Genomic DNA, 24,617 nt, shown 5'->3' with positions numbered 1-24,617 from the left:
CACTATATTTAGGGGTTGAAGTGGGAAATTGAATCAGCCACTTTTAATCATGTAGTCACATCCTTAAGATTAGTTAAGGGAAGAAGATAATCCAAAAATGGTATTGGGCAAAGAATATAAGGCTGGTTACTTAGTGAGAGGAAGATATATAAAATGCATCATTTCAGACATTATATTCTTGTAATTCTCCATTCTCATCTTCATTTTTTCCAGTTCCCATATTCTTGTGAGGATATATTTCCCCAAGAGAAGACATGCATGAAGACTATTATCACAGTGTAATACAATATCAATTCACAAAGCAAGCCTTTTAAGTAGGACTGTCAAGCGATTAAAAAAATCAGTCGTGATTAATCACATTGTTAAACAATAATGGAACACTATTTATTTAAATATTTGTGGATGTTTTCAAATATATTGATTTCAATTACACCACAGAATACAAAGTGTATAGTGCTTTTACTATATATTGATTTTGATTACAAATATTTGCACTGCAAAAAACAAAAGAAATAGTATTTTTCAATTCACCTCATACAGGTACTGTAGTGGAAGCTCTTTATCATGAAAGTTGAACTTGCAAATGTAGAATTATGTACAAAAAATAACTGCATTGAAAAAGAAAACAATTTAAAACTTTAGTGTCTACAAGTCTACTCAGTCCTACTTCAGCCAATTGCTCAGACAACCAAATTTGGTTATAATTTATAGGAGATAATGCTGTCCGCTTCTTGTTTACAATGTCACCTGAAAGTGAGAACAGGCATTAGCATGGCACTGTTGCAGCCGGCATTGCAAGATATTTATGTACCAGATGCGCTGAAGATTCATATGTTCTTTCATCTTCAATCACCATTCCTAGGACATGGGTCCATGCTGATGATGGGTTCTGCTCGATAACGATCCAAAGCAGAGTGGACCAATGCATGTTCATTTTTATCATCAGAGTCAGATGCCACTAGCAGAAGGTTGATTTTCTTTTTTGATGGTTCGGGTTCTATAGTTTCCGCATCTGAATGTTTCTCTTTTAAGATTTCTGAAAGCATGCTCCACACTTCGTCCCTCTCAGATTTTGGAAGGCACTTCAGATTCTTAAACCTTGGGTCGAGTGCTGTAGCTATTTTTAAAAATCCCTCTTTGGTATCTTCTTTGCATTTTGTCAAATCTGCCGTGAAAATGTTCTTAAAACGAACATCATGCTGGTTCATCATCCAAGTCTGCGATAGCATGAACTATATGGCAGCATGAGGGTAAAACAGAGCCAAAGACATACAGTTCTCCCCCAAGGAGTTCAGTCACAAATTTAATTAACACATTTTTTTTAATAAGCATAGTCAGCATGGAAACATGTTCTCTGGAATGGTGGCCGAAGAATGAAGGGGAATACAAAAGTTTAGCATATTTGGCGTGTTAATACCTTGCAATGCTGGCTACAAAAGTGCAATACGAACATCTAGTCTCACTTTTAGGTGACATTGTAAATAAGAATCAGGCAGTAGCATCTCCTGTAAATGTAAATAAACTTATTTGTCTTAATGATTGGCTGAACAAGAAGTAGGACTTAGTGGACTTGTAGGCACAAAAGTTTAATTTTGTTTTGTTTTTGAGAGCGGTTAAGTAACAAAAAAAATCTGCATTTGTAAGTTACACTTTCAGGATAAAGAGATTGCACTACAGTACTTGTATGAGATTAATTGAAAAATACTATTTCTTTTGTTTATCATTTTTACAGTGCAAATATTTGTAATAAAAATAATATAAAGTGAGCACTGTACACTTTGTATTCTATGTTGCAATAGAAATCTATATATTTGAAAATGTAGAAAAACATCCAAAATATTTAATAAATTTCAATTGATATTCTATTGTTTAACTGTGAGATTAATCACAATTGATTTTTTGAGCTAATCGCGTGAGTTAACTGCAATTAATTGACAGCCCTACTTTAAAGCTAAATACTCAGAACTCTTCATCCCACTTGAAAATAAATGGCTAGTTGGCTCAGATTAAATGAGTGTCATACTAGGAACTAAAGTAATATCATAAAATCCTGGCCCCATTGATGTCAATGGGAGTCTTTCCAGAATTTCACCCATGGTCTTCTCCACTTGCTGGTCAGTCAACCTTTTTAGACTTGGTTCAGGTTTGCCTTAGTGTGCGTTATTCACAAGAGAAAAAATATCACTGCTAAGCAGGCAGGGAGTTTCCACATGAGCACCGGATGAGTATGCATTACTGGGAGCAACCTTTGAATTCCTTCCATGCCAAGCCATAAACACAGCAGGAAACTGATCTCTGCAAATGTATATAGGAAACTTCAAGAAGAACCTTTTGGAGATGCCACAAGCAACCCAAGATCTTAAAAAAGTCTAATCTTTTCCAGTTTGGCCTTTGGATACACAAATTGTCCTGGCAACAAATGTATTTCCCAAATGGGTATTTTTATTAGCAGGAGCTATTAGTGCCAATACCAAAATCAAAATAATGTCAGAAAATGTGGAATGTCTGTCAGTTAACCTTGAGTTCAGAGCTTTACATATATAGTAGATATAATAAAAACTTTGTCACAACTGACTTGGAGGACAATTCTAAGAGATTGATATTTGGAAAATCATATGTTGTCCTCATATAAAAGCACAGGGGGAAAATGAAGTTAATTAAGAATAAGAATTAAGAATTAAGAATCCTGCAGCAAAAAAACTTCAGGACCAGAGAAACTGCTGAACTTCAAAAAGAACAGGCAATTTATTGTTAGTCTCTAAGGTGCCACAAGTACTCCTGTTCTTTTTGCGGATACAGACTAACAGGGCTGCTACTCTGAAACCTGAACTTCAGTTCATTTGCAAATTTGACACCATCAGCTCAGGATTAAACAAAGACTGTGAATGTCTTGCCAATTACAAAAGCAGTTTCTCCTCCCTTGGTGTTCACACCTCAACTGCTAGAAGAGGGCCTCATCCTCCCTGATTGAACTAACCTTGTTATCTCTAGACTGATTCTTGCCTGCATATTTATACCTGCCTCTGGAAATTTCCACTACATGCGTCTGATGAAGTGGGCATTCACCCAGGAAAACTCATGCTCCAATACGTCGTGTCATAAACAGATAGTTAAGGGTTAATGTCTCTTTTACCTGTAAAGGGTTAAGAAGCTCAGTAAACCTGGCTGACACCTGACCAAAGGACCAATAAGGGGACAAGATACTTTCAAATCTTGGTGGAGGGAAGTCTTTTGTTTGTGCTCTTTGTTTTGGGGGTTGTTCGGTCTCGGGACTGAGAGGGACCAGACATCAATCCAGGCTCTCCAAATCTTTCTGAATCAGTCTTTCATGTTTCAAACTTGTAAGTAGCACAGGCAAGGCGTGTTCGTCTTACGTTTGTTTTCTCAACCTGTAAATGTTCCTTTTTTGCTGAGAGGATTCTACCTCTGTTTGCTCTAACTTTGAACCTAAGGCTAGATGGGGGGGTTCCTCTGGGTCATAAGAATCTGATTACCCTGTAAAGTATTTTCCATCCTGATTTTACAGAGATAATTTTTACCTTTCTTTCTTTAATTAAAAGCTTTCTTTTTAAGAACCTGATTGATTTTTTCTTTCTTGTTTTAAGATCCCAGGGAACTGGGTCTGGACTCACCAGGAGTTGGTGGGGGAAAGGAGGGGGGAATGGTTAATTTCTCCTTGTGTTAAGATCCAAGGGGTTGGATCGGTATCACCAGGGACTTGGTGGAAAAGCCTCAAGGCTATCCAGGGAGGGGAAAGTTTTGGGGGGACAGGGAGTGTGCCAGACACTGGAATTCTGGTTGGTGGCAGTATTACTGGATCTAAGCTTGTAATTAAGCTTAGAAGTGTCCATGCAGGTCCCCACATCTGTACCCTAAAGTTCAGAGTGGGGTAGGAACCTTGACACGTCTGTTAGTCTATCAGGTGCCACAGGACTCTTTGTCGTTTATTAAGAATACTGACTTTGGCACATAATGTTGGAGGGCACTGGAAAATTTCTCTTCATAATTATACGGTACATCTCCAGGTTTTCCTTTTTTAGTTTTCACAAACCTGCCATGTAAGTTTTCTGGCAAAATGACACGATCAGATATTTGCTGAGACAAAGGAAAACTGATCTGGCAGAGGCATGATTTATACATTATTTTACATTAATTACTCATTAAAACAATGTGATCATTTTTTCTAAAGACAAAAAGTCACATAGATACCTCAATAAGGATTTATTTAATTTAGGACTTGATTCTACCCTTTGAATCTCTATTGCTTATCTCTAAAGTAGGGCAAAATCTAGAGCTGGTCAAAAATGGGATACTTTTTGCAACAATTTTAATGGAAATGCCCCCTTTTCCATCAAAATTTAAACAAAATAAATTTTTTTGATCAGAGAATCATAGCTGGCCAGAAATGCATGAAATAGTCACAATATTTTTACCCTTTTTATTGAAATTTTATTTGTTTAAATTGCAAACTTCAATTTGCAACCAGGCCTACCTATATCTTTTGTGTTATAACAGTTGCTGTAGCAGCCTCTACACTAAACAGTTTGGTGGTCTAATTGTCACCTTTCAAAAGTGCCACAATCTCCAGAGGATTGGCACTTGAATTAAAGTAGATGGGTTTAGTAAATGTTAGTCTACTTCAATACTATGATGTGTAAGCAGATGGATTCTTGGAACAATTTACTGGGCATAATTTCCTCCAGAATTTTTCTTGAATAACGTGATATATAGGCCAGAAAGACCCATTATGATCATCTAGTCTGACCTCCTGTATAACACACAGCAAAGAATTTCACCTAATAATTTCTGTATCAAGCTCATAACTTCTGTTTCAGCAAAAGCATATCTTGTAGAAAGACATCCAGTCTTGATTTAAAGTCTTTAGTTGATGAAGAATCCATCACATAGGTAAGTTGCTTGCACAAAAATGCATACGTATTTCACCGCTACCTTTTTAATGAATTTACTACAATTATGAGTGCAAGTTGCACAAATATGAGTATTGAGGCTTATAAACATCCATCTAAATATAATTTTTTTCACAAATTTAAACAAGTTTTGCAATTTTTTGCGGTAAACCTACATGCAAATGTAGGTTGATAAATGAATTCAGATTTCTGTACTCAAATGTTTGTCTTCCTTTCTGAGCCCAGTATGACTACCTGGATAGATATCAATATGTGGTTTTTAATGTCTAACCCCACTCTCATCATAAGTGGTCTTTAAAAATCAGTTCAAAAGATACTCTACATCTCTTGAACAAATTCCCAGTAGTGATTTGCATGTAGGCCTCAAGGCTGGTGTGAATGTACAGCGAGCTCGTACCTCAGTACATGTTGTTTCCCTGTAACATACAAAATTTTGTTCCGGATTCAAATGTCTGGATCTTTAATGCTTTCCAGGTAATGAGTAGACCTTTGTCATTAATTTCAAGGGAGAATTTAAATTCCACAAAAGCTTCCACCCTCTCCTCTCCCAAGCTATTTCACTGTTTGATGTTGTGAAGTTCATCTAGGGCATGTTGTAATCACATTCCATGATTAACACATCACAGGTTCCCCCACACCACCCTTTTGGTGTAGAGGCTGTGGCTTATCAAGATCCCTTTGTCAAAGCTGCAGTAAATTCCCAGGTAGGATACACAGGTTTCCTTGTATGTTGCATATTGCTGTGCAGAATATTGATAAGTTCCCAAATTTCATAGCGCAATCTCTCTCTCTCTCTCTCTCTCTCTCTCTCTCTCTCACACACACACACACACACACACACACACACACACACACACACACACACACACACACACACACACACACACACACACACACTCTTAACTGCTTATCAGTCACCATCTCATTTTTAGCCTTCTCTTAGGAATTCCTTTCCAATGTATTTTGGTTAGTGATGTAATTGGCTACTTGTGCAGTTAAAGCAAACTCTCAGGTCATACACTGTATGTTTACTCTTTGGCTTTGGGGAGAGTTTCATTCAGAAGAAATTGCTATTGTTTCTTTGCCTTCCCATGGGAAAGCTTCAATTTTGGAAATCATTCAACAAATGCAAGGTACGCAGAGACACTACTTGAGTTTGCCAAACTTTTTGTTTATAGACAGTGGTTACCAATTACTTTATCTCTTTAGTACAAAAGCTCCAGAGATTTTTATGCACGCTATGCTGGACTGAGCTTTGATTTCTTGATGACCCATACAATTGTTAAGCTTCTTTATTTGCTATAATGATGTGCTTTCTTTCCCTAAAAACTCTGACATGCTAATAAAAAGGATAGAAGGAGCCATGAGCTACCTTAATACATTTTTAAAATTCACCTTTATTATTCATGGCGAAAAATGTACTACTTAACTACAGACATAAATTGTCACAAATTACTGTACTTTAATAGATTAAGAGTCAAATCTATGATGTTGTCCCTTTCAGTTTTTGAGGAGCATGTACATGTCTTAAAGGTTGAAAATTCATTAGAAGACTGAATTTGTGTTCATAAAATGTATTAAAAATAGTTATTTTGGAAGGTCATTAGTATAGTCTTCACACATCTTGTCCACAGTGATCATTACACTACAATGTTTCAAGAGTCATTTTCCTGAAATATCTACTACTATCTATTTGCACAGTAAGGTCTCAGTTCCATTGAGGCCTTTCGGGCTTAATATGCAGCGGCACTGCGTTTATTCCTGATGCAGATGAGAAGAAGGTGGGGATGGGAAAGGCCCTAAATGGCCCTTGGCATAATTTAGAGCAGGGGTCGGCAACCTTTACTATCAAAAGAGCCATTTTGCCCCCTCTTCCACTAAAGAAAAATAGTCTGGAGCCGCAAAACATAACACTGCTTATAAACTTTTAAAAGTTTTAATCTTTTTTTAATTTTACCTGTTACAACAACAGAATACAACAAACAGAAGTGCAGTGTGCATGTGTAGGCCTACTTTGAAATAAATTAAACACTGAACTATGCAGGCCTTTTTGAGTCCTTCCCGTATTTGTGTAAAATTAAAATAAAACGTAGCCCACTTTAATATAAAAAAACATATAGTTGCAGCTTAGCAGTTTTTAAAAAGTAAACATAAAATTAGGAACATTTTTTGACAAGTCCATTTCAGTGTGCTCTCATCCTCTTCGGGTTTCTTTCCCGGCCAGCAATCAACCGAAGCACCTGAACATACAATAAAAAACTACATCAGCTCCGGATCTGAAATAAATGTTTTTTTCTGAATAATAATAGCCTATTAAATGCTAGTGTTCTCACCTGTTTAATGTGACTTCTGTTTCTGAAGCTCGATGCTGATCTTCCCTATGTCGGGGCTGTAAGATGTGACTTTGATCTTCACACAGGACTGTAGGCTCTCATTTGTGAGGCGGGAGCGATATTTGGACTTTATGAAGTTCATGCTCGAGAAAACTTGCTCGCATAAGTATGTTGAGCCAAAGATGGACAGGACTCCAAATGCATACTTTTTCATGTTCATATACGTGTCGGGAATGGCACTCCATGTTTCAAAAACAAGTTTGTCGGGTTTGGGGAGGTTTTCAATATCATTCCATTTGTGCTCTTTAGCGAGAGTGGCCTTCTGACGGACGACTTCTTCGAGATCCGCTGTCAGGCTTTTGAACTTGGACACCCATAAGTCTTTATCCGCTATGTCGGCCAGTTCAATTTCAAGATCGGGCTGACTTATCCCTGTGAATGCGGATATGTTCAGCAGGGATGGGTCGATGCCCAGCAGTGTGACAGGGAAGGACAGAGTGTTTTTTTCCTTTCTGAACTCGCTGAATCTTTCTCCAAATGCAGCTTGCATTGCCATAATTGCACGGTGTAAATAATCACAATTTATGTGATTGTTCTCTTCTTTGAACTTTCTCAGGGAGGGGAAGTGAGAGAGCGTACCTCTCTGTACATCTCTGACAAACACTGTCATCTTGCGCTCAAACGCCAGAACATCCTCCAGCAACTGCAGGGCCGTGCTTCCCTTTCCCTGGAGATTTTTATTCAGCGTGTTTAAGTGACTTGTCATATCCACCATTAAATAAAACTTTTCCAGCCAATCGAGGTCTCCCAGTTCGGGATAGCTGAGGCCTTTGCTTTCCAAGAAGGTTTTCACATGTTCCAGACAAGCAGCGAAGCGTTTCAGCATGTCTCCCCTTGACAGCCACTGAACTCTGTTGTGCAGCAGGAGATCCAAATATGCGCTCTCGACTTCATCTAACCATGAACAAAACTGTCGGTGGTTTAACCCGTTTGCAATTATTTTGTTCACTATCTTAATAACGAGGTTCATCACTTCCACACATTCAGGGGGGAGTGTTTGAGCGCACAGTGCTTCTTGGTGCAAGATGCAGTGAAACGTCATCAGCTCTCGATCCAGCGACTTTTGAAGTAAATTCACAAAGCCCTTCTGTGCTCTTCTCATACTGGGTGCACCATCAGTAGACACTGACACCAGGTGAGTGGTGTTTATTCCTTTGGCTTTCAGACAATTCAAAACAGCCTCACAAATGTCCTGTCCCTGCGTTTGGCCCTTTAGCGGTATGAGTTCAATCAGTTCTTCCTGCGGCCCATCAGAGTTCACATATCTGCATAACAGTGCTGTCTGCTCAATATCGTTTACATCACTTGACTCATCACAGGCAATTGAATATGCTTGAGCTGAATTGATGTCATCAATTTGCTTACTGGTGATGTTCGTTGCCATTTTAATGGTCCTGTCCTTGACGGTCTTTGCAGAGAGAGGCATTTCTTTAATTTTCTGAATAATTTCCTGTTTGTTTTTGAATTCGGAAAATAGATGCTCTGATATTTTTATGAACGATTCTTTCATGTATTCTCCGTCTGTGAACGGCTTCCCCCTCCTTACGATCTCATGAGCTGCCACAAAACTAGCAGCTGTAGTTGAGTTTGGAGAGTTGATCCACTTCTTGAAAGTATGTTTGCTCTGCTCAACTTTCCGTAGTAGTTCCGAAATCGCTCTCTTTCGCCCATCTTCAGTTGGGTACTTTTCAGAAAATGCTGAGTGCTTGTTTTGAAAATGTCTTTCAATGTTACATTTTTTGTTGTTTGCTAATTTCTCGCCACATATCAAGCACACAGGTAAGCCAGCGTCGTTGGCAGTGAAGGCAAAGGAATCTGTCCATGCAGAATTAAACTCTCTATTTTCTTCTGAGATTTTTCTTTTTTGGGATGTATTCATGGTTAGCTTACCGCGGGGGTCGCACACTCAAGAAGCCGCCTGCAGGTAAAGGCGAGGGCTATAGAGGTGGATGTGACGCATATTTTAATTGACAAATTATAAAAACTTTTTAAAAATTCGATGTTAAAGTATCACCTCGAACTCCAAGATAACTGTGCAACAAAATAAACAAAAATAAAATAATATATACATAAAAATTAAATTAATAAATCACCGTTATTCTTTTTTTTTCTTTTTTTTTTCTTTTGTCAAGGCCGAAGGGAGCCACAACAAGGAGGCTGAAGAGCCGCATGCGGCTCCGGAGCCGCGGGTTGCAGACCCCTGATTTATACTTCATATTTGTTCTAAGTTACATTGACTTTAGTGAGCACATGTGTTGTGGCTGAAGATCTGGTGCTTTGTCATGTACTCAGCCCCACCCACAACAGGCCTGTTACGTGAAATGAGCAGGGGGATAGAACGTGGCCTTGCAGCACATAGAGATTCCTTTGTGTGGGAGGAATCCTTCACTACCCCTTCAGGGCAGAAACAAGGGCCGAGTATTTGTCCTATGGTTTCAAGTGCTTTAAAACATCTTTGAATGACGATAGAGGGAATCTGTTCAAAATGGACTTTAAAACTAAAGACACAATTTTCAGTGAAGGTGGCAATGGATGCACATACCAGTTGTGGCTGTCAGAACGATGCACTTGTGCACACAAAATGGTATGTGGGTGACCAAATAACTGATGTGCACATTCCACTTCAAATGCAAATTCCAGGTTTTGCAGGAGCAATTTCTTCATGAATATTTTTTGAAGAAGCACCTGTTGCATCAACAATTGACAACTGAGCACAGAAGCCTGTCAAGTCAATAATCCATATTGGAACAAGTCTTTAAATAAATAGTAGTGCCTACAAAGTTAGTATATTTTATAAGCATACGTAAAATATATGTAACTTCCATATTATGTAAAAAAAGAAAAAAATCCATCCCTTCTGGGTTTATTGGCTTGTCATCCTTCAGTTTGGTTCAGGTGTACACTTCTAGTTTTTCTACTTTCATGCTATTATTATAGTATTAAGTTAGTTCCTAGTAACAGTTCTGATCACACCTTCTGTTGTTAATGCACTAGAAAATATAATGCATTGATGTTACTGTCTGTCTGTACAATCAAATGACCAGCCAAAAGAATGCTCAGCTGTAAGTATATATGTCTACAGCTTTCAAAGGTTTAAGGAAATAGCTCCTTGTTTTCTTTTGTAAATGTTGATACTATCATACTCAGGGCGATGATCACTTGATTGGAAATGAAGGATAGGAGAGCTAGGAAAGCAGCCAGCTGATTAATTGCTCTGGAGGAGGAGCTGAGCAGGAACTTGACCATCAGTGGCAATGCCAGGGCAAATATAAACTATAGCACAGAGGAAACAAAAACCAATTTGGCAGATACACCTCCTGTCTTTAAAAAACGCCCAATAGGGGGCTATGGCTCACACCTCGCCTAACAAAATAACATCAAAATAAATGAGGAAAAAACACTCAAGCATAACAGTTCTCATGTTAACAGTTCCAAAACTAGACCCAGTTGTTGGTTTTACAAAAACTTTCATTGCTAGTGACAGAAATAGAGTAGGTTTCTGAGTGGTAGTGTACTGCATTGCTGTCACAGATTTGATTCTTTGTCCCGGCATTATTGCACCACAGCAGTTGAATGATGAATGAATTTGTCTTAGGTGATGGACTTAGGGTGACCAGATGTCCCGATTTTATAGGGACAATCCTGATATTTGGGGCTTTTTCATATATAGGCTCCTATTACCTCCCACACTGTGTCCTGATTTTTCACACTTGCTAGCTGGTCCCCTAGATGGACTGCTTGAGTTACTTCCACTGGGCTGTTGATTCAAATACCCTCAATTATGAGGAATTTTCTTATTTTATAAGTGTAATAAATCACTTTCTTTGGCTTGAAATGTCTGACTCCATGGGAGCAGAGCTTGTTCCTGAGAGAACAAATGTTGTGTCTTCTCTGCTTGAGCTCTGGCCAGTGTGTTTCTCTGAAATACTGGTGGTGTAAAAATGCTTTGGCCATCAACTTGTGCTGAGACCCATGTCCACTTTGCCCAGTGAAGGCCTGCAGGAAAATATTTGATCCTTTGTTGGTAGAGGTCAGTGCTTCCATGAGGGAGTGCAGGCTGCCTGCTCCCCTGAAAGAAGCTTTTTTACAACCTCTACAATTATCAATTGATGCTGATTATCTTGCCCTGCAGCAAATCTTACATTTTTAAATGATTATTGAAAAGGTTGTGATGAAACACACAGTCTTTGAAACAGCCCTTGACCTCTTTGCTAACCATAGTAAGGCTGGACAAGGCTATTTTTTCTGTGGCTCTATTCCCAGCTTGTTGAGCTCTCTCAGAGGGACGTGTTAGGCAGTGGCTCTCCCACTCTGATGGTGCTCTCATGTGGGGTTCCTCTGAGGTCTATATTGTAACCCCACTTATTTAATATGTATATGAGGCCATGGGGAAGGTTTGTGGGTAGGCCTGGGTTGCAGTGTCTCCAGTAGGCAGATGACATGCTGCTTTATATCTCTATCTCCATTGACCCAGTGGGAATGGTTGATGACATTACTCAATGTCTCAGGGAGATTTGGGCATAGATGAGGGTTAGGTGGCTGAGACTCAATCCAGATAAGGCACAAGTGATGTTGGTTGGTTAGGGAAAGCTCCTAGATGAGATGGTGATGGTAATTTCTGCTGCTTTGACTGTGGGTGTGCCTCTGCCATCTGCTGATTGGGTTTGTAATCTGAGGTTAGACTTCCAGTTGCTGCTGAGAAATCAGATAACAGCTACAGCCAGGTTGACCATTTGTCATCTACACAGGGCAGACTTTCAGACTGCCATCTGTTTCTTTATCTCCTCAAGATTAGGCTAGTGCAATGAGCTCTACATGGGGCTATATCTTCATCCAAAACACTGCAGCTGGTGCAGGACTTGGTTGCCCCTGTTATCAGTGTTTCTGTCTGTAGGCATATTAAACTTGTGCTCTACGATCTGCATTGTCTGTCTGTCTGATTGCCAGGTTGATTTTAAGAAGCTGGTTTTTGACCTGTAAAGCCCCAAATGGCCTAGGAACTAAACTATTGGTCTAAGAAACCGCCTCTTTCCCTTTGACTGACTGCTATAGTTGCAGTTACTGCAGCTGAGCTGGATCTGCATTATGATCAATGAGGAGGAACTGCTGGCAGGCTGTTTTCTGTTAAAGCGCTATATCTTTGGAAATAGTCTCTCCAGTTTAGAATATCATAGTGTGATTTGTTAACTTTCAGGGCACCCTGAAAAGCTTATCTTTTCTCCTTAGCCCATAAGCGGAGGGGGAAAGGGTGAGTCAGGGAGGGGAACTCAGTTGGGGAGTGTGGTGGTGGGGTTTATGAAAGGTTTGATTCATTTAATGTGTTCCAAGGGTAACCAATGGGGTCTGTCTATTTTAAGACGTGCATTTTAATTGATGATGCAGGTGTTGGACCCCCATACGAAATGAAATCAGAAAAAAAAGTGTTGTATGATTCCTTTGAACCAGCATCAATAGAGTTTTGCACACCTCTGGTATTGACCCTCCTGGGTACCTTCTCTTCACCACTGATCCTGGGCTACATGCAGAGCAATACAAACACACTCTCGTCCCTTGCCTTTATCACTGGGATGGAGTGGGCTGCCAGCATGGGAGAAAATAAGCAGCAGCAAAATATAATAAAGGTGTGGTGTTTGTATATATAAGTCAGGGGCCCCATATCAAATGACTTGTGGGGAGAGAAAACCATTCCCAGGCAGAGGTGTGGTGGGAACTCAGATAAATCTTTCCACTTAGCCTGGAGGAAGGGAAGCTCAGTGTAAAAACTGGTCTATTTAAATGCATCGCTATCCTGCAATCTCTAATATCATGGCCAGCAGGTCTCCATAAGCCAGGACCAAACTCTGGCTCCTTGCAAAGCCTAGTTAATAATCTATGTGAAGAGGTGCTCCCTACAGCAGGGTCCTGGACAGAGACTCAGGGAGGATGGAGTCCTCCCATTCTCCCTTCCCCCACAGACCACAGGGTATGAGTAGAGATGCTCCAAAGGCCTATATTATCATTGGTAACAGGATACGAAGCCTGTGTTGCTCCTTCTGTCTTTTTAGGTTTTGACTTTTTAAAACGAAGGTTGAAGTGTCAGAGGAAATGTAATGCAAGATCAATTAGCATAATAGAGTACTTATGGTAATAATGATAATCATAATAATTATCATCTGCACAGATATGCTCCAGTTTTCTAGGGAACTGTACCCTCAGCTATGCCCAAGACCCTCCAGTCAGCCCCAAGTCTTTATTGCAGGGTTGTATGTAGGGAGCCTCTACAGGGCACTGATCCATTGCACAAGGAGATGCAGATTCTTCCTTGTACAGCTTCTCCATGGCTGTGGGCCCATTTGGCAGGGGAATCAGACCAGTTCTATGGCCTTTAAAGTTATCAGTAGCCCTGTTTCAGGATTTGCTTCTGAAGCACTGACCAAGCTGTTTCTGAGGCAGTGCCTGAGACTAAGGCTAATGGAGAAGTGACCCATAATAGAGAAAGCCAGATCCATCTGTTGAAGGTCCAGGGCTGAACAGTAGCCTCACTCTCTCTTTACCCACTCCTGCTGTAATTTTTAAAAATACTTTATTTCTTTCTTTCAAGCAAGACTACAAACCCACTCCCTCACCCAAATCACTTAGACCCACTTTGTATTACAGGAGTTGGGAGCTGGAGCAATGACACTATTTCTTCCTGTTCCCTAGTAAACTAATGCTATCACCCTCACCAGGAATTTACTAGGCAAGGATGGGAAAGGGAAAAAAGTCTCATGCTCATGGACTTCTCAGGCTATGGTATATGCTTTGTTGCTGAACACAGGCATTGCTAAACTAGATCAGACCTGTGGTGTATGTAGTCTGGTTCCCTGTCTCCCATTGTACCACTGCTTTGAGTATTGACGACAATGGCAGTCCTATGAGTGAAGCAACTTCAGGATCACGCCCTTTAAGAGCTCAAGAAATTATGTGAAACCGCTGAACTGGAATATAAATAATCCAGAGCATGCATTAAGCTTTCTGCTGTGATTAAAACTGAGAGATTTGATGCATCAAGATATAGTTTAATACAAAGTTTAGACCAGTATGTTTTACCTCCAGCAAAGTAGAAGAGATTGAAAGACCTGTTTACCCAACAAAAAGTTCATTTATAAATGAAACTGAATACTTATGACATCATAACTGTAAAAAACCTTCTTCATTCTTAACTTTTTTTTAACCTTGAGAACGGGACTTTCTATGGCTTTGAAGTAGTGATTGAAGGTTACAGGGATTAAGGAAGCCCAAGAACTCTGATAGTAGGAAATTAGTAATACATACAAACTTTTTAAGGAAACCTTGATATCTCCTTTCTATTAAAGAAATGATGCAGCATAGATTTCACAGCATACAATAGAAATTAGTGGTTTGGATGTATCCATATATTTTACAATAATTGTAAATGGTCTATGAAATTGTAATGAGTCCTTGTAAGGATCATTGGTGGGGTAGGAATCCAGGATATTCAAACTCATAACATAGATCACTACCACTTGAACTAAAGGACCATCTTCATTAGATGGTAGCTATAGTAGGCTGCTATCCTCCATTTGGACTAGTTAGTAGAAGGGCGCATAACACACACTGTGTAAACTTATGTTACAGGATCATAAAGCATCCCAATCCATCATGGAATTCCTTTAGTAACTCTGTTATAAAGCATTTATTAACAACTAATTACTAACATCAGACACCATTAGAACAAGCACAAGCAAGCCTGTTTTATCGCTGATGTGATACAATTATGTTATTAACACTCTGGTTATTCAGGCTGCCAGAGTTCTGTCCTTATTTTTTTACTCCAAGCCACATACCTAAATAACCTCCTTCATCTCCATTTCCTATTCTTATCTCCACACCAACTCACAAGCTGACCCTTACATCTCAAAACATCCTCATAACTTTGCTTGACACTAAAAATCATGGTCTTAATAAGACACTAGATTTATGGTTTATTACAACAATCTGTAACCCACTAATATCGCCCCCCTTTTTGTCCTATTACTACAGGGGTGTTAACGGTCCTCTTCACCTGGAATGGTCCCTTAGAATATGTTTTGACTACTTGTGCTAAACTACCTGTTCAATCTTGTATTTAGTTGTGACACTCTTAGTACCTTTCCCAGACCCAAAGAAGAGCTCTGTGTAGCTCAAAAGCTTGTTTCTCTCATCACCAGAAGTTGATCCAATAAAAGATATTTCCTCCCCCATCTTGTCTCTCTAATATCCTGGGACCAACACTGCTACAACAATGCTGCATATACACTCATATACACTTCTATAAAACCAGATTGTTCTCTGAAATGTAGTTATGTGATTTTGCTTCAGGCAGCTGGTTGAGTTACAAGTAAATTACTGCTTTCTTCCATACCTGTCTTTCAAATGAGTTCACATATTACAGCAGATTAAGACAAACAATGGGGGCTATTAATGGGAGATGGGAAGGGGGTGAGGGGAAAGTACATAGGACTATGTTGGTCCCCTTCCCCCCACCCCATTATATTTTGGTATGATAAGAGGACATGCAAAGGAGATTAGCTACTAGGTAAGTGCTGAGAACCTGGAGTTCCAAGTGCCCAGTAGTTAGCTTTTAACCTCAATAGTCATGTGACAGAGTTCAGTTACCAATCAATCTTACCAATAGTGGTCTGCATTGCATAAACGTATCTACTATTAAATCTCCTGTCATTCCACTGGGAAGGGATCTTTATAGAATAATGTTCACCTTATATGTGTAAAGAGACTGTTTCAGGCAGTGAGTTTGTGACTAGCCTAGAAAGAAAGGCCATACCTTTTTTTTGAATAAACACTGCATGTATGTCTGAAAGTGAATTATTTATTGTCCCCAAACTTTAACTTAGGACCCCACGTTAGCCTTGGTTTTATTTAGAATCCATCCAGTTGTAGCTGACTAACCAGTAAGCTTTTACCTGGCCAGGACTTACTAATGTGGATAACAATTTGAATTTATACAAGGATCACCAACAAAAGGGAACATTTACCAGTGACTGAATCTGAGACATCCAAGTTCTTTCTTCTTCAAAATGGAGGGAAATACTGCATTATTTCAGGTACCACTACGCAGTAACCATTGTTTTGAATGGCAACCATTGTATACCAGCTTCCAATTGAGGCTCAAGGACTTTTCAAACATTCATTAATTCTCATAACACCTTTTGTAGAAGGAAAGTTACAGGACTTGCTGAAGGTTACACAGAAAGCTGTGGTGCAAACTGAGAAAAGAACTGATTGTCTGACTCATAGTTCTGGGTGCTAGCCACAAAATCATCTCTCCCTACTAGCAGTTGCTTTTCCCATTGACATAAGTTATTTTTTGTTGAGAGATTGAAGGAGAATTTTCATTTTCAAATGTAATTGAATTTAAGGAATGATAAAGGAATGATGTAAATGTAAGGGGACTGTTGTCCCCTTACTAACATTCAGTGGGGGTGTTTTGGTTGCCTAGCTCCCAGTACTAAAAGAACGGGGAGATGCCAATGCTCCAGGTCAGCCTGATTGACAGGGCGGGCAGGCTAATCAGGGAGTCGGGGGGGGGGGGCGTCCTGTCCTCCGTTTGAGCTGGAATTGCCTGGGTCAGACAGAGTGGGGCTGAGCTAAGGAGAGAGCAGGGGCCCAAAGCTGAGCTGGGGAACACAGCTGTGCCAGCCAGAGGTGCCTGAAAAGCAGCCCAGGAAGGTCAGAGCTGGGAGCAGAGTCATGGAAGCAGCCCACAGAGCAGATCCTGTGCTGGGAGCAGGGTTGCAGCCATAGAGCCAGAGGGGCCAGAGAAGCAGCATCAGTGCTGAGGCAGAGTGAAGCCGGAGCTAGAACAGTGGAGCTGGGGCTGGAGCAGTCTGAAGCTGGGTGCGGTGAGCAACTGGGGCCAGCCAAGGGGGGACCTTGGGCAAAGGGCCCAGCACAGAAAGATACCCCCAGCTAAGGGTCCTTGTAGGCCAGACTGGGAGGGGGATCTTAACTTGACGGGAGGTGACACTGGGAAGAAGGGTCCCACCACCCAAAGCCTGGAGGGGTGTGTCCACCAACAGAGCAAGTGTCCAACCCACAGCATCCCTGCAGCACAGCCAGGGCCTGATGAGAAGTCCTGGGACCTACAAGGAACAGACTGTGAACTGCCCTGACATTCCAGAGACACCGTTTGTAATGTTCCCTGCCACAAAGCAGAGTGATGTGTTTTCCTTTAGCCTTTCCCATTTTTCCTTATTCTTTTTAAATTAATTGTTGATTAAATAACTTGTATTTGCTTTAAATTGTATGAAATGATCAGTGGGTCAGGGAAGTGTCCAGTGAGGAGAGAGCACCCTGGAGTGAGGACACCCTAGCCCCTGTCCTACGTGACCAAAGAAGGGTTGGGGTTGAGCCCCCCAGGAATCCTGGGCCCAGCCTTGTCAGGGTTAGGAGGACTTTGCCAGACAGGAGACTGGAAGGGGAGTCCTCAAGGGCAGGGAGGCCTCTGGGTAAAGGAAGTGGGAGCAAGGACTCAGATCCTTCTGCTAGGCCAGGGGCAGGCAAACTTTTTGGCCTGAGGGCCGCATCTGGTTTCCAAAATTATATGGAGGGCCTCCCCAAACAGCCAAGTGTGGCCCACCCCCACCCCCTATCCGACCCCTCCTGCTTCTCGCCCATTGACAGCCCCCCCCAGGGCTCCTGCCCCATCCAATCCCCCCTGTTCCCTGTCCCCTGACTGCCCCCCCAACCCCTATCCAACCCCCCCCTCATTCCTGACTGCTCCCCCTGGGACCCCTGCCCCATCCACCCCCCCAGTCCCTGTCCCCTGAAAGCCCCTGGAACCCCTGCCCCGACTGCCCCCTGCCAGCCCATCCAATCTCCCTGCCCCTGATTGCCCCCCCGGAACCCCTGCCCCCATTCAACCCTCCTGTTCCCCATCCTCTGACCGCCCCAACCCCTATCCACACCCCAGCACCCTGACCACAACCCCGAACTCCCCTGCCCTCTATCCAACCCCACCTGATCCCTGCCAGCTTACCATGCTGCCTGGAACACTGGTGGCTGGCGGTGCTACAGCTCTGCCACCCAGCTGGAGCCAGCCACGCCACTGCACAGCACAGAGCACTGGGTCATGCCCTGGCTCTGCCGCCGTGCTGCCCCAGGAGCTCGCAGCTCCACCGCCCAGAGCATTGTGCCAGCGGCGGGGGAGGGGGAACAGCAGGGGAGGGGCTGGGGGCTAGCCTCCCGGGCCAGGAGCTCAGGGGCCGGGCAGGGGGGGTTCCACGGGCCATACTTTGCCCACCTCTGTGTTAGCCCATTTCACCGGAGTAGTGCAGAAGCCAGGAAAGTTCCCCACAATAGCAGGACCATTCCCCCGCTTACATAAATATAGAATATGAGAAAGCAATTCTCTTGCATACTAAATACACAATTATATTCCGTTTCAGAGTGTTGCCTCTTAATACAACCAGTATTACAGTCTTCTGTTGTAAGGTCCCGGAAGATTGCACTAGTACTCTTATGAACGTCGGCAGTCTCACAGGAACTTGAGTGTAGTGCTGAGCATACTTGGGCCAAGTTCTGAAGTAACCTGGGCTAGTTCATGGTTTTGCTTTGAAATTAGAGAAGCGTCAGAACCAAAATCAAATCACAGATTCGTGCAGCCTTGAATGTTTGGGTCCGGATGCAAACTTTTTGTGGTTTGAACCCTTTCTCGCAGTTACACTCAAGGAGAAAAGGGTGTTGTGATTTTACTGCAAAATTAGGTGTATGCTGTTTTTTGGGGAGGACTTTCACTTTGAATTTGGGGGTTCATTCAAATTTGAAATGTTGTTGGTAGGGAGGAAGGAGAGTAGAAAAACCTATGCAGATTTGAAACCAAATCCAGAATTTACCCCCAAAACCCAGTGAACTGAAATTGCTAAGCTTCACTCAAATTAGATCTTCATCACAGAAGCTCTGAAAACCAGGGCCGCCCAGAGGCGGGGGCAAGTGGGGCAATTTGCCCCGGGACCCACAGGGACCCCCACGAGAGTTTTTTGGGGGCCCTGGAGCGGGGTCCTTCACTCGCTTCAGGGGCCCCGAAAAACTCTTGCTGGGCCTGGGCCCCTGGAGCTTCTTCCGCTCCGGGTCTTCGGCGGCAATTCGGCGGCGGGGGGTCCTTCTGCTCTGGGACCCGCTGCCGAAGTGCCCCAAAGACTCGCGGCAGGGGGTCCTTCCAACCTGGGACCCGCCGCCGAAGTGCTGAGTCTTTGGTGGCAATTCCCGAAGACCCCAAACCCCCTGAATCCTCTGGGTGGCCCTGCTGAAAACAAAGCCTTTGTTCACAATCACAAACTAAAACCTATCTGCTGCTAAAGTAATAGAACTTCCCAAGATTAGTAAAGCTAATAAGATCTGTCACTTCCCTGCAGTCACTAGCCCAGCCACCATTTGTTTTGTACTGGTACAATAGCAGAGGGCATGAATACATACACACACTCCTTATGATGGCCCTCATGGCCCTGTTTGTTTTCTTTCCAGAGCAGCGTGAAAACCTTGATAATATGTCTGCTTTCAAATGCCTGTTGAAGTGGTGGTGGTGTCAAAGAAAATCAATGGCAATCCTGTAAGGCCGATACGGGCCAGTGGCAAACTGGCAAACATCCCTTCTCCCCAGTATCCAGGAGGAAGTACTCTGTCATAAATGGCAGGCAGCATTAAATGGTTAGTACAGCTAGCCTTTGTCCAGTGGAGCTCATACAGATGGAAACTGCTTCTTACCTGTCTTCAGGGACCAGTTTAAAGGAAACCGAAGGGGTAATAGTTTCCAGTCATAAAGAAGCCTTACATTCAAATTCATTTGTCTACTCTGTGTTACAGTAGCTGAAGTTTATTCATGCTGTTCTTTGGACAGCCCAAGGAATTAGATATGCATAAGCAAATATTTTGCCATGGTTCTGTATCTGTTCATGTTTTTCTTTTGTTTTGGTGTAATATTTCCATGCATTTTTTGTCTATGGAATTGCAAATCCTGAATTAATTAAAAAGTCTTGTAAATGCTTAGACTGATGAAAACACATACAAGGCACAACTAACTTAGGTAGCTCTCCAGGGATTTCCAAAGAAACATCCAGCATATATGAGACAAAACAGAACAGGAATGAATAACAGATTTCTGTTTCTTTAGAATGACAAGTGGAAAAATATCATTAAATAATCTGTACACAGAGATATGGTAATTGCACACACAGATGCCCAGTAATTTGGCACTCACACATGTAGTTACTGCAGTTTCATGTGTAATCATGGTAACTGCAAGGATAAATTAGTTACATGCATTTTTATACACGTAGTTCTGAAAATGTGGCCCTAAATTCACAATTGTAGAGAAGACTGATGATCATTTATGCTTTCAGCACTCTCATTTTCAGTCCAAGAAATAGTAATTTAGAACTATTTCAGTTATTTATTTATGACGTTGTACTAAGTACTTTCTAACCCCCCCCAAAAGGCATAGTTCTTACCTGAAAGAGCTAGGGGACAAAAAATAAAAACAGACAATCAAAGAAACAAAACTCACACCAAACTACTATAAGTAGGGCCCTACCAAAGTCATAGTCCATTTTGGTCAATTTCATGGTCATAGGATTTAAAAAATCATAAATTTAATGATTTCAGCTATTTAAATCTAAAATTTACAGTGTTGAAATTGTAGGGGTCCTGACCCAAAAAGGAGCTGTGGGGTGGTCACAAGGTTATTGTAGGGTGGGTTGCGGTACTGCTGCCCTTACTTCTGTGCTGCTACTGGCGGTGGTTCTGCCTTCAGAGATGGGCAGCTGGAGAGCAGTGGCTGCTGGCCGGAAGCCCAGCTCTGAAGACAGAGCCACCACCAGCAGCAGTGCAGAAGTAAGGATGGCATGGTATGGTATTGTCACCCATCTGTGCTGCTCCTGCAGAGCTGGGCCCTCAGTCAGCAGCTGCCATTCTCCGACTGCCGAGCTCTGAAGGCAGCAGCAGAGAATAAGGATGACATGGTATGGAATTGCCACCCTTACTTCTGTACTGCTCCTGGTGGGGCGCTACCTTCAGAGCTGGTCGCTCGGCCAATAGCCGCGGCTCTCCAGCCACCCAGCTCTGAAGGCAGTGCAGAAGTAAGGGTGGCAATACCGTGACCCTGCTTAAAATAACCTTGTGACCCCCCCCTGCAACTCCTCTTTGGGTAGGACCCCCAATTTCAGAAATGCTGGTCTCCCCTATGAAATCTGTATAGTATAGGATAAAAGCACACAAAACACCAGATTTCACAGAGGGGAGAGCAGATTTTATGGTCCGTGACTTGTTTTTCATGGCCGTAAATTTGGTAGAGCCCTAGGTACAAAGAAGGAGTACAACTAAGAAGTAAAATCTTCTAGGTGGGAATTTACCAGAGGATACTACATAATACATTTTTGGAGATAAAATATATAGATTGTATGAGTTTGCTGATAACCCACCCACGATCAACTGATTAGTTTCTTTTAAAGGAAATTCTAATTAACTGTTTTACTTGTTTTGTATAAATTTCAATTCACTCACAAGGAATCTGCTAATTTAGGCAGTTTCATCCATACCCTGTGCTAATACAGATATTCCTAATATATAGGGTCCAACATATAGGTCCTCAGATAAGTGACATCTATACAACTCTATTACTTTCAACCCTCCGAGAACTTAGCCCTCTGCAGAATTCTATCAAAGATGAGCATCCTATACGCATCCTTCTTTTTCCCCCAGTATAGATTTGTATGTTTTATGTAGATACAAGGCAATGTGCCAGATCCAGGCTCTCCTGTGGCCTCTCTATGCTGATCAACTAGTGCAAAACCACCTGAAAGTCATCTTAATTTGCTACATGAGGTTCCAACTGTCTAAAGGAATCCCAAGGTGGCATAATGCTGGCATAGTAGCTTCCACACTAACCTTTTAAAGCCCTTGGCCCTGATGAAGACAACTTTGCATGACAACACCCCACTCCCTTAACACATAAAGTCCACTCAATCCCACTCTGACTGCTTATTTGTTATATGTACAATGATTTCTCTTTAGATTAAATAAACTTCTTTTACAACTGGGAAGTAGAAACCATTTTCCTGGATTGTTGGTGGTACATTGCATCCAGAGGAAGTCACCAAAGATGTTTGGGTCTTTGTAATAACTATAGTCATAGGGTAAAATTCAGAGTACCCGAACAAGGCCTAAGCACCACACAAATACAAATTTTGCACTCAAAATAGGGCTTACGTGGGACTTAAGGGAAGCATCGACCTTGTGCTGGTCCCTTGTGTAGGCATGAATTGCACTCATGATAATAAATTGGCTTTGGGTTCTGATAATTTGCACTCCAAAGTGCAATTGGCAATCTGATGAGTTAATTGCGTGAGCCCTCAATTGATGTTTATGCTGTGGTTACCTGAAAGTCATGGGAATATATGAGTTCTGAGCTTAGTTATTCCTGATAAAGAGAGACAAAGAACTGGCAGAACAGTGGGTAGACTAGTATCCCGATAGGGTTTCCCGCCAATTCCTTAGCATCATAGATATACTCAGTAAGTAATTACTTTCAGCAGACCAGTTTGTTTATGTCACCGCTGCAAAGCAGTACATGAGGCACAATAGAGAGATGAATCAATGATTTTATTAAAGGAACGTGTCACACCCTTTTAAGATATTCATAATTAGGAATGCTTCCTATATGAAATATACCCATTGTTTCCTGTCCTTAATCTCGTCGTTATAGGGAGAAAGACTCAAGTAGATTACCTGGACCTCTTCTGTTCCTACAGTTCCCATGTTACTCGACAAATGTGAAATTTCTCCAATGCCAAATGACTTTAAAAGACGTGAAAAGCCTTTTGAAGTTAGTCTGTGGTGAGGTGAATTCACCTGATATGCCTTACATTCTCAACATCCTGTCTAAGGCTGTCAAATGTATTAGCTCATGTGACACAATGAGGATAATGTGGGTTATTTTCATGCAGTATCCCATATAATAATAGGACAGCATGATTGCAAATTACTGTATAATCACTTTTCAGTACCATTCTTTCCAATGGATCCAATGAGTGGTTACCATGAGGTTATTACAAAATACCGTGTAATATTTTTGGTAGTTCAATCCCTGTCAGCACTGTGGTATTCAGCTCTCTATTTGCAAAGTGCCAGTACATTTTACAGTGGAGCTGAGTGTACAAATTAAATATTTATTTGCCCCGCTGTAATTTCACAAAACCAAAGCAATTTTGTGTGTGGATGCATTGTAGCCCAACGAGTTCTCTGTGTTGGATTGTCTGAATAGATACTTTGGCATTTTTAAAGGTGTACTATTTATGTAATTTAGTATGTTTTGTGGCATGCATACTAATTTTTAAAAAATGCATCAGATATTACCCAGTAGACTAGAAAGGCTCCTTCGCGGCTGTTATGGTCTAACAGGTAAATACATATTTTGGAACGTGTACTAATTTAAAAAAAACATGAATTATTTATTCAAGAGATGCTATACTAGGTAAATATATATCTAGGCACTTTTTTAAACAGCTGATTTTTCATCCTGAAGAGTCTATATCAGCTTTGAGGGAGCTGCCACACCATTTATTGGAAAAATAATACACATTTTCAAAGCTAGCATGCATGCCAGAGTGCTAAAACTGCATTGGAAGTAGGTTCCTAATAAGCCAATATACCATCGTTTTGTGGAATGCTGTCTTTGTTTTGCTAGTTATTGAACAGATGTATTGTTGTTGCTCGGTCAGAAGCATTATGGGTAGTCAATTTAGCTGCCAGACCCACACGTTAATTCCTCAATGCTGCAAAACCCTTAGAACATTTTTGGTGAGAGATTTAAAACAATATAAATACATTAGAAATTAACATAGTCAAAGTGCTTTACAAACATTAACTACTTCGTCCTCGCAGCCCTTCTGAATTGGGCATGTACTATTATGCTTATTTCACAGCAGAGGAAACTGAAGCACTGTGAGGTTAAGTGACTTGCCCAAGGTAACATAGTTAACCAGTGTCTGAGCAAGGAAGAGGAATGCACTGTCTCCTAAAAACACAGTTTTCTAAACAAGTCTATCACTCTTTTGTTTTTACACAAATACCCAAAGTTTTTATTCCATATTTCACATTATTAAGCTGGGATTCTGAAAATGCTGTTTTACAACAGTTTCTGGTAGCATCTGAAATCACCATAACATATAGGGTGCGGAAAGGGTCTTTGTTACATATTCTGCCACTGCTTTCTCCATAGGAGTGCCAAGAGCATGGTTATATTAAATTATATAGCACTAAGCTC

Source organism: Mauremys mutica, chromosome 4 (assembly GCF_020497125.1).
Source record: "Mauremys mutica isolate MM-2020 ecotype Southern chromosome 4, ASM2049712v1, whole genome shotgun sequence".
In the NCBI taxonomy this organism is placed as follows: Eukaryota; Metazoa; Chordata; order Testudines; family Geoemydidae; genus Mauremys; species Mauremys mutica.
This window is presented reverse-complemented; position numbering follows the sequence as displayed.